The sequence below is a fragment of the Herpailurus yagouaroundi genome, unplaced genomic scaffold, assembly GCF_014898765.1.
Source record: "Herpailurus yagouaroundi ecotype Mexico unplaced genomic scaffold, PumYag 165, whole genome shotgun sequence".
Taxonomy (NCBI): Eukaryota; Metazoa; Chordata; class Mammalia; order Carnivora; family Felidae; genus Herpailurus; species Herpailurus yagouaroundi.
In genome coordinates, this window is record NW_024412406.1 from 18934501 (window position 1) to 18948946 (window position 14446).

The following is a 14446-nucleotide window of genomic DNA, read 5'->3' on the forward strand; positions in this document are numbered from 1 at the left end:
CCCTTCTAGTAACCATCAGTTTGTTCTCCATAGCTAAGAACTTTTTTGTTTGTCCTTTTTTTCTTTGTTTGTTTGTTTTGTTTTTTAAGTTCCACATATTATTTAGCATTATACCCTTTAGGTCCATCCATGTTATTGCAAATGGCAAGATTTCATTCTTTTTAATGGCTGAGTAACATTTTATTGTATATACATACCACATCTTCTTTATCCACTCATCTGTTGATGGATATTTGGGTTGCTACCATAATTTGGCTATTGTAAATAATGCCGCAATAAGCATAGGCATACATGTATCCCTTCGAATTAGTGTTTCTGTATTCTTTGAGTAAATACCCAGTGGTAGAATTACTGGACCATAGGGTAGTTCTATTTTTAATTTTTTGAAGAACCTCCATACTGTTTCCCACAGTGACTGTACCAGTTTGCATTCCCACCAAAAGAGCACAGGCGTTCCTTTTCCTCCACATCTTTGCCAACAGTTGTTGTTTCCTGTGTTTTATTTTTTTATTTATTTTATTTTATTTTTTTATTTTAGCCCTTCTGACAGGTGTGAGGTAATATTTCACTGTGGTTTCGATTTGCATTTCCCTGATGATGAGTGATGTTGAGCATCTTTTCATGTGTCTGTTGGTCATCTTTGGATGTCTTTGGAGAAATTTCTGTTTATCTCTTCTGCCTGTTTTAAATTTTTTTTGGGGGGGGTTGAGTTGTATAAGTTCTTTTTTCATTTGCATTTTATTCATTGCTTATGTTGCATATTCAAACAAATACAATAAACCTCATTTTAAAAACGTAAGGCACATAAAAGTCTCTGTCCAAGGTCTATATTATTTTTTAAATTCCTGTTGGCTAATAAAGATATTCCCACTACAGAACTGGAGCTATCTAGAAATGCACATGATAAATTTTTGCATGCAGGATACCTGAAATATTATTATATCTTACCTCATGACACAATTGAACAGTCTCAAATCAAATGTCTGTATGTGAATAATGATTATAACTATTGTTGTTATTTGCAAAACCTTAATCAGCTTATCCACATATGTACAGTCAGGTCCCCACATGTTAACTATATAAAATCTAAAGGAAGAATAGTATCTACCTGCATCTGTGTTCCATTTCTTTAAAGGGAGATTTGGCATTTTTAGTCCTCCTTCCATGAGTCATGTTGCTACTTGCAAAGGCCAATGTTATACAGTGCTGAAGACCATGGATAGATACTGCTCATATGACACCTGAATCCAGCCATCCTGATCCATATCATAACACCTGAATATATCTGTCAACCCCTGAAAGATGATGCAGCCCTTGATGAAGTCATCAAGGGCCCCCATACTTGTATGTCACGCTTGTGGATGAAGATGTCGTGAAACTGGTCAGAGGGCCCATACACTGAAAGTGCTTGCTTGAGCTCTTTCTTGTCAACCATCCTAGAGTGGTCCCTGGCCGTAAGTGTGCAAGACATTCTGCCAGTCTGTGATGTATTTCCAGATAACAGTGAACTCGCTGAAGGTCACACCAGCCTTGTTCTCTTGGTCAAACAGGTCATTGACCTGACAGTCACTGAATTCAGTGGAGTCCATGTGCCATTGGATAGTGCTTGCTGAAGTTCATTGTCCAGCATCAGTTGGCTCCTATCTTTGTCAACCCTCTGGGAACCCTCTGGGAAAGCTCTGATCTGTCAGCACTACACCTCTGGCAGGGCGGGACGGAAGGACAGCAAGGGTAGGCGGTCATGGACCCAGGCATGATTGGGATGAGACACGGGAGAAATTTTACATATTTTAAATACTAACCCTGTATTGGACATATCATTTGCAAATGCCTTCTCCCATTCAGTAAGTTGCCTTTTTGTTTTGTTGATGGTTTATTTGCTGTGCAGAAGCTTTTTTATTTTGGTGTAGTCCCGATAGTTTATTTTTGCTTTCGCTTCCCTTGCTTCAGGAGACATGTCTAGAAAAATGTTGCCACTGCCAATGTCAGAGAAATTACTGCCTGTGCTCTCTTCTAGGATTTTTATGGTTTTAGGTCTCACATTTAGGTATTTGATCCATTTTGAGTTTATTTTTGTGTATAGTATAAGAAAGTAGTCCACTTTAATTCTTTTGCATGTAGCTGTCCAGTTTTCCCAACACCATTTGTTGAAGAGACTGCCTTTTTCCCATTACATATTCTTGCCTCCTTTATCAAAGATTGACCATAAAATCGTGGGTTTATTTCTGGGCTCCCAATTCTGTTCCGTTGATCTATGATACCTATTTTTGTGCCAGTATCATTCTATTTTGATTACTACAACTTTGAAGTATATCTTGAGATCTGAGATTATGATAACTCCAGTTCTGTTCTTCTTTTCCTTTTCCTGTTTTTTTTTTTTTTTTTAGACACATGTACTTATTAAGTGCTTCAGCTTGTCACATTCTTTTTTAAAAAAAACTGTTTATTTATTTTTGAGAGAGAGAAAGAGTGCATGCTCACAAGTGGGGGAGGCGTAGAGAGAGAGGGAGACACAGAATCCGAAGCAGGCTCAGGCTCCAAGCTGTCAGCACAGAGCCCGGCCCCGGGCTTGAACTCAACAAACTGTGAGATCACGACCCAAGCTGAAGTCAGACACTTAAACTACTGAGCCACCCAGGTGCCCCTTGTTCTTCTTTTTCAAGGTTGCTTTGATTATTTGGGATCTTTGTGGTTCCACACAAATTTTAGGATTATTTGTTCTAGCTCTATGAAAGCTGCTGTTGGTATTTTGACAGGGATCGCATTAAATCTGTAGATTTCTTTGGGTAGTAGGGACATTTTAACAATATTTGTTCTCTCAATTCATGAGCATGGGGTATCTTTCCATTTATTTGGGTCCTCTTCAATTTCTTTCATTAACGTTTTATGGTTTTTAAAGTTTGGGTTTTTCACCTCCTTGGTTAAGTTTATTTCCGGGTATTTTCAGTGCAATTGTAAATGGGATTATTTTCTTTTTTTTTTAAGTTTATTTGTTTATTTTGAGAGAGAGAGAGAGAGAAGAGGCAGAAGGGGAGGGAAAGGGAATCCCAAGCAGGCTCCATGCTATCAGTGCATATCCCAACACAGGGCTTTATCTTACAAACAATGAGATCATGACCTGAGCCAAAATCAAGAGTTGGACGCTTAACCACCTGAGTCACCCAGGCACCCCAGGGTTATTTTCTTAATTTCTCTTTTTGCTACTTCAGTATTAGTATATAGAAATGCAACAATTTTTGTGTATTGATTTTGTATCCTGCAACCTTACTGAACTCATTTATCAGTTCTACCAGTTTTTTGGTGGGGTCTTTAGGGTTTTCTATATATAGCATCATGTCATCTGCAGATAGTGACAGTTTTACTTCTGTCTTACCAGTTAGGATGTCTTTTATTTCTTTTTCTTGTCTGCTGTGGGTAGAACTTCTAGTACTATGTTGAGTAACAGTAGTGAGAGTAGACATCCTTGTCTGGTTCCTGATCTCTCTTATAGTTGATCTATTTCCTCTGATTTTTCTTTTTTTTTAATTATTTATTTATTTTGAGGGGGGAGAGGGGAAGAGAAAGAGGGAGACAGAGAATCCCAAGCAGACTCTGCACAATGAGCATGCAGAGTGCGATGTGGGGCTCAAACTCAAGAAACTAAGATCATGACTTGAGCCCAAATCAAGAGTTGGACGCTTAACTGACTGAGCCATACAGGCACCCCTGCTTTTTGTTTTTAAAATCTTTTCTCTGCTTCTCATATTCGCATGTCCTCAGTTTCTTCTTTCTTACTGGTAGTGTTCCTATTCATAGCTAACAACAAACCTCACCAATTTTTTATCAATTTTTGTTTTGTTCATCTGTTTATGTGTTTATTATTTCTACTGGCACATACTATAATTTTTATGATTATGATTATTACTGAAGTATGTGGTTAAATTTGACCATATACTGGTTATTAAAGTTAAAATTATTTGGAGAATTAGTATGAACCATATGGTGATGATGGTTTCCTCCACTGAGAGTGTCATGGGTAGAACTATGTCCACCAAAAGTTAACATGCTGAAATTCTAACCCTCCATACTTCAGAATGTTAACTTACTTGGAAATAGGGTTATTGCAGATGTCATTAGTTAATATGAGGTCATCTGGAATAGGATGGACCCCTAATACAATGTGACTGATGCCCTTAAAAGAGAAACTTGGATATAGATATGCACATAGGGGGAATGTCATGAAACGAGTGGAGTTATGTTATCACAATCAAGGAAGTACCAGAAGCTAGGAGAGAGGTCTTCCCTAGAACTTTCACAGAGAGCATGACTCTGTCAACACCTTGATCTCAGAACTCTGGCTTCACAAAGTATGAGACAGCAAGTTTCTATTGTTTAAGTCACCTAGTTTGTGGCAGCTAGTTTGACCTCACTGTGGCAGCTTCAGGATAAGAAAGTGTACTGCTTGCACTCTGGGTGGGGATAAAGAAACCCATGCCTTTGGCTGATGAGTATACCTTAGGCTTAGGAGCTGGTCCTCACAGGGTCATTTAGAATCTCTCTAGTGCTCCTCAACCACCTGGTAGATGGAGACAGTTCTTGACTCAGTGGTCAAAAACAATAGAGTTCAAGGGCAGCATAGAGTTCCCAACTCTGATTTAGCACTGATTTTCTGTTAAACTCTAGATTTAGCACTGATTTTCTGTTCTATGTACTGTCATATTTTACATATCTGTGTTTACAAACTCAGGGCATTGGTGAGTGACTCTTTCCCCTTCACTACTCAGTCTAAAATACGCTTTCACAAAGATGCCTGGATACATTTATAGTTTAGTGAGCCAAATAGCTTTGTTTTCTAAAGGTAGGTCAACTGAAAGAAGAGTTCAATACACTCTTTCCAGCCAATTAAATATTTTTGAAAATAGCTCTTTAGTTAGGCAGTTTAACCTAAATTTTCAGAGAAATAGTGAGTAAGCTTAAAAGCAGATTAATAAAGCAAATAAACCATTCATTATAATTGAAGACTTTATTGATTGAAACTTGACTTATATTGTTAACTTAATTATAGATTTTATTGTGGCTTGAGCAGAATGTTTTCTCAAATTGTTCTGACTTTCCCTAGTCATCAGGCTAACTTCTAGACTGCTTTTTTCCACCTTGCATGCATCAATACCAGATCTTGAATTAAAAGCGACACTAATGGTGATTGTTTATATCTATAGAATGCCTTCCAGTACACAAGGCACTTTATATAACAGAAGCTTTCCTAAACCATTTTCACAGATACAGTCTACTAGATGAAGAAAACTTTTCATTTATTTCTGGGCACACTGAGGACCAGGGACTAGTAGGCCCCTTGTCAGCAACCTGGTCACCTTTGTGCCCCACAGTGGAGGAATTTGTACCAAGTTCTCTGTGCCCTCAAAACTGTTTAAGTGAGGAGTACTTGTTATTGTAATTGTATGATTTAGATAAATGTTATATAAAGCAGTGACATAGGAGTGCAAAAAAGAGAATTGTGTCTATAAAATCTAAATCTTCAGAAGGACCACAAAAGACAAATCACATCAAAAATCAATCTGTGGTGTGCCCGGGTGGCTCAGTTGGTTAAGCATCCGACTTCAGTTCAGGTCATGGTCTCATAGGTCATGAGTTCGAGCCCTGCATCAGGCTCTGTGCTGACAGCTCAGAGCCTGGAGCTTGCTTTCAGATTCTGTGACTCCTGCTCTCTTTGCCCCTCCCCTGCTCGCACACACACACACTCTCTCAATAATAAATAAAAAACATTAAAATTTTTTTTAAAAATCAACTTGAAATTGGTTGTGGAACAGACATCATACAAAAAATTGAGAGACAAATCTGGAAGAATTCTTCCCAGGTCGCTTTTCAAATGCTTTAAATTGTTACTTTAACTTTAAAGACACACAATAGAAATCATAGACAATACACTTTATGAATGTTTCACCAAGGAAAGAAGATTCATCTTCAATGACACAGCCAGGCTATGGTTGGCAGAATAATATTCCCACCCCTATCATCAAAGTTATCCACATCCTAATCCTCCAACCCTGTGAGTATGTTACCTCATATGGCCAAAGGGGGTCTTCCAGATGTGATTAAATTAAGGATCTTGAGATGGAGAGATTATCCTGGTTTATCCAGTTTAATCCAATGTAATCCCAATGGTCCTTGTAAGTGGAAGAGAGATAGTAGAGTCACAGTCCGAGAAGGAGATGTAATGAGGGAATGAGGGAAACAGAGGCTGGAGGGGTGATTGCTGGCTTTGAAGCTGGGAAGGTACCATGAGCCAAGGAATGTGAGGGACCTCTAGAAGCCGGAGAAGGCAAGGAACAGATTCTTCCCTGAAGCCCCCATGGGAGGCTTCCCTGTAGCCCTGCAGCTCTACAGACACCTTGCTTTTAGCCCAGTGAGATCCATTTTGGACTTCTGACCTCCGGAATTAGAAGAACAATTTTTTATCCTTTTAAGGCACTGTGCTTGTGGTAGCTTGTTACAGCAGCAGTAAGAAATTAATTCACATAATTTTTTGATAATTGTTTATCCACATATGTATAATAAGTGTACATTCATGTTTGAAATTAAAATTAAATCATTATAGTGTGTACGTATCACTTTTTAACAATTTCCAGTTTACCCAACTTTTTGGTTAATTGACCAACCACAGGCTCCAAATTTTTTTTTTTTTTTGAGTGACAGGACTATTATTCTATGTGGTAACTCATTTTATCCACAGTTTTGTGAAGTCCATATCACAATTGCTTTCAAAGTTCTAGTTTTGTCTTTGTCTCTGGCTTTCTGATTGGGGTGGAGGAAGTCATTTAATTTTCTTCTTATTTTCATTTATGAAAACTGGGGGCTTGGACTTTTACACTCAAACAGTGTATGATTTAAAAACTTTCATCAAATAATCTCACTTATCTTCTCTCACCTGTTTAATTTGTAGCTGAAACCCTTGGGTTTATCTGTGCTTTAGCTCTGATTTAACTTGAAATTAAAGTCCGTGTGCTTCACAGCTGCTGGCTGCCCTTAACCAGGGACTTACAACTGAAATGTTTGAAGAACAGTGGAGTCAAGAGACCAGGATTTCAGATCTGATTGACACTAACTAGCTGGGTGTCCTCTGACAACTCTTTTAATCTCTCTGGGCCTTAGTTTTCTCATTTATAAATTATGAAGTTGGAGTCAATAATTTTTAAAGTCTTTTTTAGCTTTACAATTCTATGACTCCATAATTTAATTCTAGAAAAATTCAGCTGTAAGAAATGCTAAATTTCTCATCAAGGTGGGAAGAAAAATATTGTGGTTTGTAGGATATGCATGCATGTTCCTGTATATTCCTATGAATATCTTTTCCAAGAAGTTGAAAACATGCATTTACATTCTGTAATTTACCTAATTTCCCCCCCTTATCATACAAACCTAAAAACTACATTTAGACACAAATGCCTTTTTGTTGGAATGACCTTGTCTTAGCCATGGATACATGCTGCAAGACACAGCAAGTTCCCACTCGGTTATGGACATTGAGCTCAGTACTAGAAAAGCTCCAACATGTCACATAGGAGGAATCAGACTTCAAGACAGATCCATTCTAGTATTACCTGGTAAGTGCTGTCACAGAAGGTAGTACAAAATGCAGAATATGGGCAAGGGAAGAAGTGGTTAATCTCATCTGTAGTAGTGACAAAAAAGGTTTTTGCACCTTTTTGAACAAAGGCTTTTTGACCCACAAGATGCATCTTGAAGGTTCTAAAAAATAAAAAGCAAGTTTGGGGGTTGGGAGAGTATTTCAGTCATAGAAAATAGCCTGTTCCAAATGCAGGGGTGTGAAAGGCATGGCATAATTGGAAAAAAAGGTGAAAATTTCATCATGTTTAAATAGAGAGCAAGTGTGATAAAGGACTGGGAAAGTGCATAGAAGATAAGACAGAAAAAGTGCAAGCTGTTTTCTACCAAGCTAGAGGTGACAAGAAATCAGCAAGTGTCTTCCTGGTGAAATGACATGATCAGGTGTTATTTATAAAGGGATAATTCTAGGGACGCCTGGTGTCTCTGTCGGTTAAGTGTCTGACTTTGGCTCAGATCACGATCTCACCGTTCGTGAGTTCGAGCCCTGCGTCAGGCTCTGTGCTGACAGCTCAGAGCCTGGAGCCTGCTTCAGGTTCTGTGTCTCCCTCTCTCTCTGCCCCTCCCCTGCTCACACTCTGTCTCTCTCTCTCTCAAAAATAAGTAGTAAACGTTAAACAATTTTAAAAAAATAAAGGGATAATTCTAGCAGGTATTGGGCAGGTGCAGACTCAGTGCGGGAGGCTTTGTAGAAGGAAAGGGGAGAGGAAACTTCAAGAGATAGTGAACATTGAATTAAAGCAATGCTAGCAGCCATTTCAGAAAAAGAAGCCATTGGCTTTTATAAACGGGTATTCTTTCCCAAAGCACTGCCCCCTACCCCAGCAAGGGCTTTCAGGTCACAGACCAAGTCTTAGTTTATTCTCCAGAATGGTACATGAAGAATATTTTACAATACAGAGCTCCTGACCATCAACACCGATAACACAAAACACATGTATTTTAAAAACACATGTAAACAGAATTTACAAGGATCAATGGATTATAAAGTGGTTTCTTATTCCCTCTCAAGGCTATGAATACATTGTGAAATCTAGGGCAGTTAAATACTGTATTTAAATTCGGATATGGTATTTACATATGTTACTTATTCTTTTTATAAAGATATGCCCTAGCGAAATTTAATCAGCCTTTGCAAGTTTATATACTGTGTCTGTTGGAAAAATATTTTAAATTAAGCTGTTGCTTTAACCTGACTAAATTGTCCAACCGACCTTACTGGCAAAGGGATGTATTAGAATCAGGTTTCACTACGAGTGACAGAAAATTCAAATAACAATGGCTAAAGCAGATAGAATTTCGTCTCCTAGATAAATAAATGTGATATGTTAACACAAAGCTGGGAGTAGATAGAGCAGTCATCAGAAACTGAGGCTCCTTCTATCTTACTGCTCTGTTATCCTTAGTCCATGACGACCACTACATGATTCAAGATAGCTGCTAGTGCTCCAAGTATCATTTTCTCCTTTACCAGTAGGAAGGAGGAAAGAATGTAGACAAATGGACCTCTTGAAGGACTTCTCAGATCTCATGCGTGTAGCAAGGTTGGTGAAAAATATAATCATTATTCTAGATTGCATCGTTTTGACTAAAAATTGGAGACTCTATAAGGAAGATGAGACAATATGTATTAAAAGATAACTAGCAGTCTCTGCTGGAAAGGGGCATAGGACCGAGTGTGAAAACAAAGCAGGTCAAAATTCATTGCTTTAGTAATCCAAATGATCATTTGGTGACCAGTTCCATAATCACAAAAAAAAAAAAAAAAAAAAAAAAATTCTTGGTAGTTTGGATACAAACTGCCTAGGAGATACATCAGCTGGGAGATTGGGAACTGAATGGTTTAACTGTTCCAACTTTTTCATCTTGCTTATATATATGGCATATATTTTTCTAAAAAAATGACAGTGGGTTGGTATGGCAGTTTGTCTCCAAGATGGCTGCCATAAATTCCTTCCTTCTATATATATATACAGATGGAGAACTCTTAAATTATTTGTGTTCTTTGGGGAAAAGAGAGATGATTGGTGATTTATATTCTTTTGGTGTTAAATATTTTATATTATTACATCACCTAACACCCTTGCCAATACTCACTCACCAACCACCACCCTCCGTGGCACCCCTCCTTCTTCTAGACTGATGAACATCATGCCCTGATGCTATCCCAGGTGCCTGGTGTCACCAAGCTCTGCTCACTTCAAAGGACAATTGCTGTTCCAACACCATTTTCTTCCACTTCATACTCTCTGTTTCCCCCCCCGGGGAAAAACCAAACATCTTATAAATAAATTGGCAATTCTGGATAAAGAAGTACTCATGTTTGATTGGTCATATCTCTCTCTCTCAGGTCAAGTGTAAGCTTGTGCGTAGGCTTGCACCCACCAGAAAGGTGTTAGTGACTCAAATCAGAGACTGGGGAGGCTGGTTATGGGACATGACTTTGGAGTGTCAGGGCCTCATAGTGCCCTTAAATAGTTTTTCATGAGGTAAGGTGGGGGTCACTTTCCTGCTTGAACATAGTGCTGGCACATATGTAACACCCTACAGATTAGGTAAGCGCTGTTAGAATTTTCAAATGGGGAAGAAAAGTAAAACATTAAAATGAGAATTGTAGGTGTGGCAGTTTGTCTTCCAGATGGCTGCTGCCATCAATTCCTTCCCTCCCTGTAGGATCAAACCATCCCTTCATGGAGGGGTGAAGTCTGTTCCTTCCTCCCCATTGGATCTAGGCTGGACTTAGGGACCTGCTTGATCACTGAATGAAACCTGGCAGGTTCTTCCTGGGCCTTGGCAATGCTTGCTTTTGAAAGGCTTATTAGGAGGAGAACAGATGTAAGAAGTGTGACTGTCCTGTGACCACCATGCTGTGAAAAGCCCAAGCTATGTGCAGAGGTCCTGGAGGAGGAGATTCTGGGTGGGAAATGAGGGACTGACTATGTACATGAGGAAGCCTTCTTAGAAATGGATCCTCCAGACCACCCACCCCAGCTGAGACCACATGGATCAAGATAAACCATCCAGCCACACCCTTCTCACATTCCTGGCCCACAAAATTGTTGAGTAAAATAAAATTAGTGTCTTAATCCCTTAAATTAATCCTTAAATCCCTTAAATCCCTAAGTGGCATAAATAGATAACTGAAAAAGTAGGTTAAAGAAAGAATATAATACGGGGAAAGGGGGATGGAAGATAAGCAAGAGGTAAAATAAGGTTGAAGGATTCAAAAGAATGTAGAAAGCTGTGAAGTCTTTGGTATGAAGCTGAATTTCAATAAACGAGAAGGCCAGGTGATAGAGAGCCGGATCCATAAAGACAAAGTAGAAGAACTGTCTAAGAAAAGTACGTTAACATAAAGAAAGACACTCCCAAAAGGAAAATAAGAGTCTCAGGAAGAGGGAGAATTCGACTTGCATTGCAAAAAATCTGGTCATACTCACCCCAGAAGAATTGTGTAAAAACCAAAAATGTGTAATATGAAAGGGAAGCTAGGAGAAAGAAAGAAAAATCTCATTGACACCAACGTTCACATTCGATAAGTAACGTCTATCTATTGAAGGTGCATATGCACTAGAAGTTGGTGGTTTATAGGTGGAAGAGACATAATTCTTGCCTTCATAGAGCTCACAAACATATTACATCAAATTTTTGTCCTAAACGACAACACAGTAACCCCTCCCATTATGAAGAAATATTGGAACCTCTAGTTGGTAGAGAATAGTAACATTTCTGCATGGTTAATATGAAGCCATATCCTTAAGAAGACTGACCTATGAGGGAGCTGTAGAAAAGCCAAGCCTGGGGGCGCCTGGGTGGCGCAGTCGGTTAAGCGTCCGACTTCAGCCAGGTCACGATCTCGCGGTCCGTGAGTTCGAGCCCCGCGTCGGGCTCTGGGCTGATGGCTCAGAGCCTGGAGCCTGTTTCTGATTCTGTGTCTCCCTCTCTCTCTGCCCCTCCCCTGTTCATGCTCTGTCTCTCTCTGTCCCAAAAATAAATAAACGTTGAAAAAAAAAAATTTAAAAAGTCAAGCCTGGAAGCTAAATCCTGACAATTGGAATGATCCTAATACAGGGTCGTGCCTTTTAGGAAACCTAAATTAAAGTTTATTGGTAATTGATGATGAGAGTTCAACATTGGATACTATCATAAGGAAGTTACTCAATGAGCTGAAGGGGAGCCTGCTATTACTTTTGTTAAAAAAGAGAAGAGAGGATTAAATAAGAAATACAGAAATGTGTCTTGATTCCTGTATTTCTGAAGGAATACAGGGCTCTGTATATCCTGTATATATCCTCTGTATATCCTGGGCTCTATCTTAAAGACCTTAGGATATCTCTTGTCAAGAATCTCATGGTAAATATTATAGTGTATTGCTAGGAGCGCAAAAGCTACCCAGACATGCCTTCCTTCATTTAAAAACAAAATTGATTTGGATTTTCCCATTCACGGTTAAATTTACTGAAAGTGGGGTCTTTCCATTTTGCAATGTAATGGAGGAGTAGATTTTTTAAACAGTCAAGATTTACACCACCAGTAAAGAACAAAAAAAGATACAGTCTCTGATGCTCCTAATCATTTGGCAGTTTTAGCCAGTTTCTTGCAGTGACCATATTTTTGCTTCCCTGTAACTCAGCCTAATCTGTTTTACAAACTTTTGTTCACTCCCACCTTCCCCCTTTCACTCCACCCATGGCCAATGTCCCTTTACCTGTGGCATTTTACACTTGAGGAGAGCTGCTAACAGTTGACAACAAAAGGACCGCTAATCGCACCAATTAAGAGGTGTGAATGTCACCCGTTACCTACCAGCTTTGTTACTGAACATGTTAATTAGTAATTGTACAGGTGCAGACTTTTAAGTTTACAAGGTTAACACTGATGCACAGCTTTGTTTTGGCTGTTTGTTTAAATATTGAAAAATCATGGGTGAAGGGCTGGTCTGTGTTGAAGAATGAACAGATGTCATTGCTGTACTTTCTCAGACAGAAAATCTTTAGACCGACTTAAAGCAATAAAAGTGACCTTCCAAGAAGTGATTCTCTGTGGTCAGTCTATCAAAGAGTACGTGTTATTGGTTTTCTTGCCCCCCGTGGAAGAGCGAGGAACTTGCCTTCACAGGACTGTGGAACTCTACTGGAATGTCATTTGAAGGCACTATACTAGAAGCATGTAGAGTTCATTAAGAGAAAATCCCCTAAAGGTGTTTTCAGTAAGCCCAAAGTTTCTATATATTGATCTTTCTGAAGGCTTTACTCATTCATTGAGTCAGTGTTATAGACATATCTTGTAGACTTCTTTTTTAAAAAGTTTTGACTAATAAAACACCTGGATGAGGGAATCTGTCTTAGAATCACATACCATCAATTTGATAAGAACCAAGGGATCACCCTGACTAGCCTCTGATTAGGGAAAGTAACAGAAATTCATTTTACAGGGAGAAAAACTGAGGTCCTAGACATTACATGACTTGCCTGAGTCCATTAAACCAAGATCAACCTCAGTTTGCAGAGTGAGGTAGATATTTGGGAAGAGCTAACCTTCAATTGTTCTCTAGCAGAATGAGTAATTCCTGAGGAACTGGTAATTTTTAGCTTGTCCTCAAGCCTACTGAAATATCTTTGCTCTTTCCATGCATCTGTAAGAGCAACTGTTGTTTTCAGTCATTCAACGGGAAAGTGTGCGGTAAGGGCCTCTTCTATTTTTGTGGTAGACTCCACAACAAATAAAGAACGTCTCTCTGGCTCCTTGGAACCAAAACTGCAAGGTTTTGAGAACTGCTGTGCAATGGCAAAACTAGTTGATTGGTTTGGGACCAGTGCCCAGACCACATTTAAGGGAGTTGATCCAGGTCCTGGGTGACCAGGATCTCCTTTCCCCCTGGTGATGTGTCTCACTAGTTATCTGCCTTACATTGAGGGGGAAAGTGAAGGTATGAATAGCAGGATGTCCAGGCATATGGGCTGCCCTTCTCTGTGAACACAGGGCATAAATCTAACTTTTTATCCATGATTAAACAAACGAACGCACTCCAAATTTTTAGCATGTGCCTGGCTCATTGTAAATGCTCAAGAAATGGTAGCCATTATTGTTAGCAGTTTATTAGCCTCTGGGGACATTTGCATCTTACATTTAATAACCATAAAAATAACTAACATTTGCATTGGACGTTAGCCTTTTCTTTTTCATGAAGCTGGGACTCTTTTCTTCCCTTCATTTTGCATTTAAAATTCAGTTTTAGGTTCTGGTTGTTTTGCAAAGACATGAAATGTATAGTGTAGAAAACTGTGAAAATTTATGTCTTATAATTAAAAATCTATAATCCTGCCTCTCAAGGATAACTGTTATTAACACCTGGGTATGTTACTTTAAGCACTATATTCTATACATGCATAAACATTTAAAAAATTAAAGTGGGAATTGATTATGCAAGCTGGTTTAGAAGCTATATTTTCATTTATAGCTGTATTTAAAACATTTTTCTTTAAAAATATGTTTTTATTTCCATTGCAGTTTTTGTTAGCTGAATATTTCTTTGTGTGGCTTTTCCATAATTTAACAGATTTTCTATTTTTGCATATATTGTTTGTTTCTAATTTTTCATAACTATAAGATACTGTAATGAGTAACATCCTTGTGGCTAAGTTTCTTTAGATAAAATTAAAAAAAAATTTTTTAATGTTTTATTTAGTTTTGAGACAGAGACAGAACATGAGCGGGGGAGGGCAGAGAGAGAGGGAGACACAGAATCTGAAGCAGGCTTCAGGCTCCGAGCTGTCAGCACAGAGCCTGACGCAGGGCTCGAACTCACAAACCGCGAGATCAT

General features: G+C 38.7%; 1 pseudogene; it reads right to left on the reverse strand.

Annotated features, from left to right (window-relative positions):
• Positions 1-647: 647 nt before the first annotated feature.
• Positions 648-1746, reverse strand: LOC121038336 (programmed cell death protein 6-like; annotated as a pseudogene).
• Positions 1747-14446: the final 12700 nt, after the last annotated feature.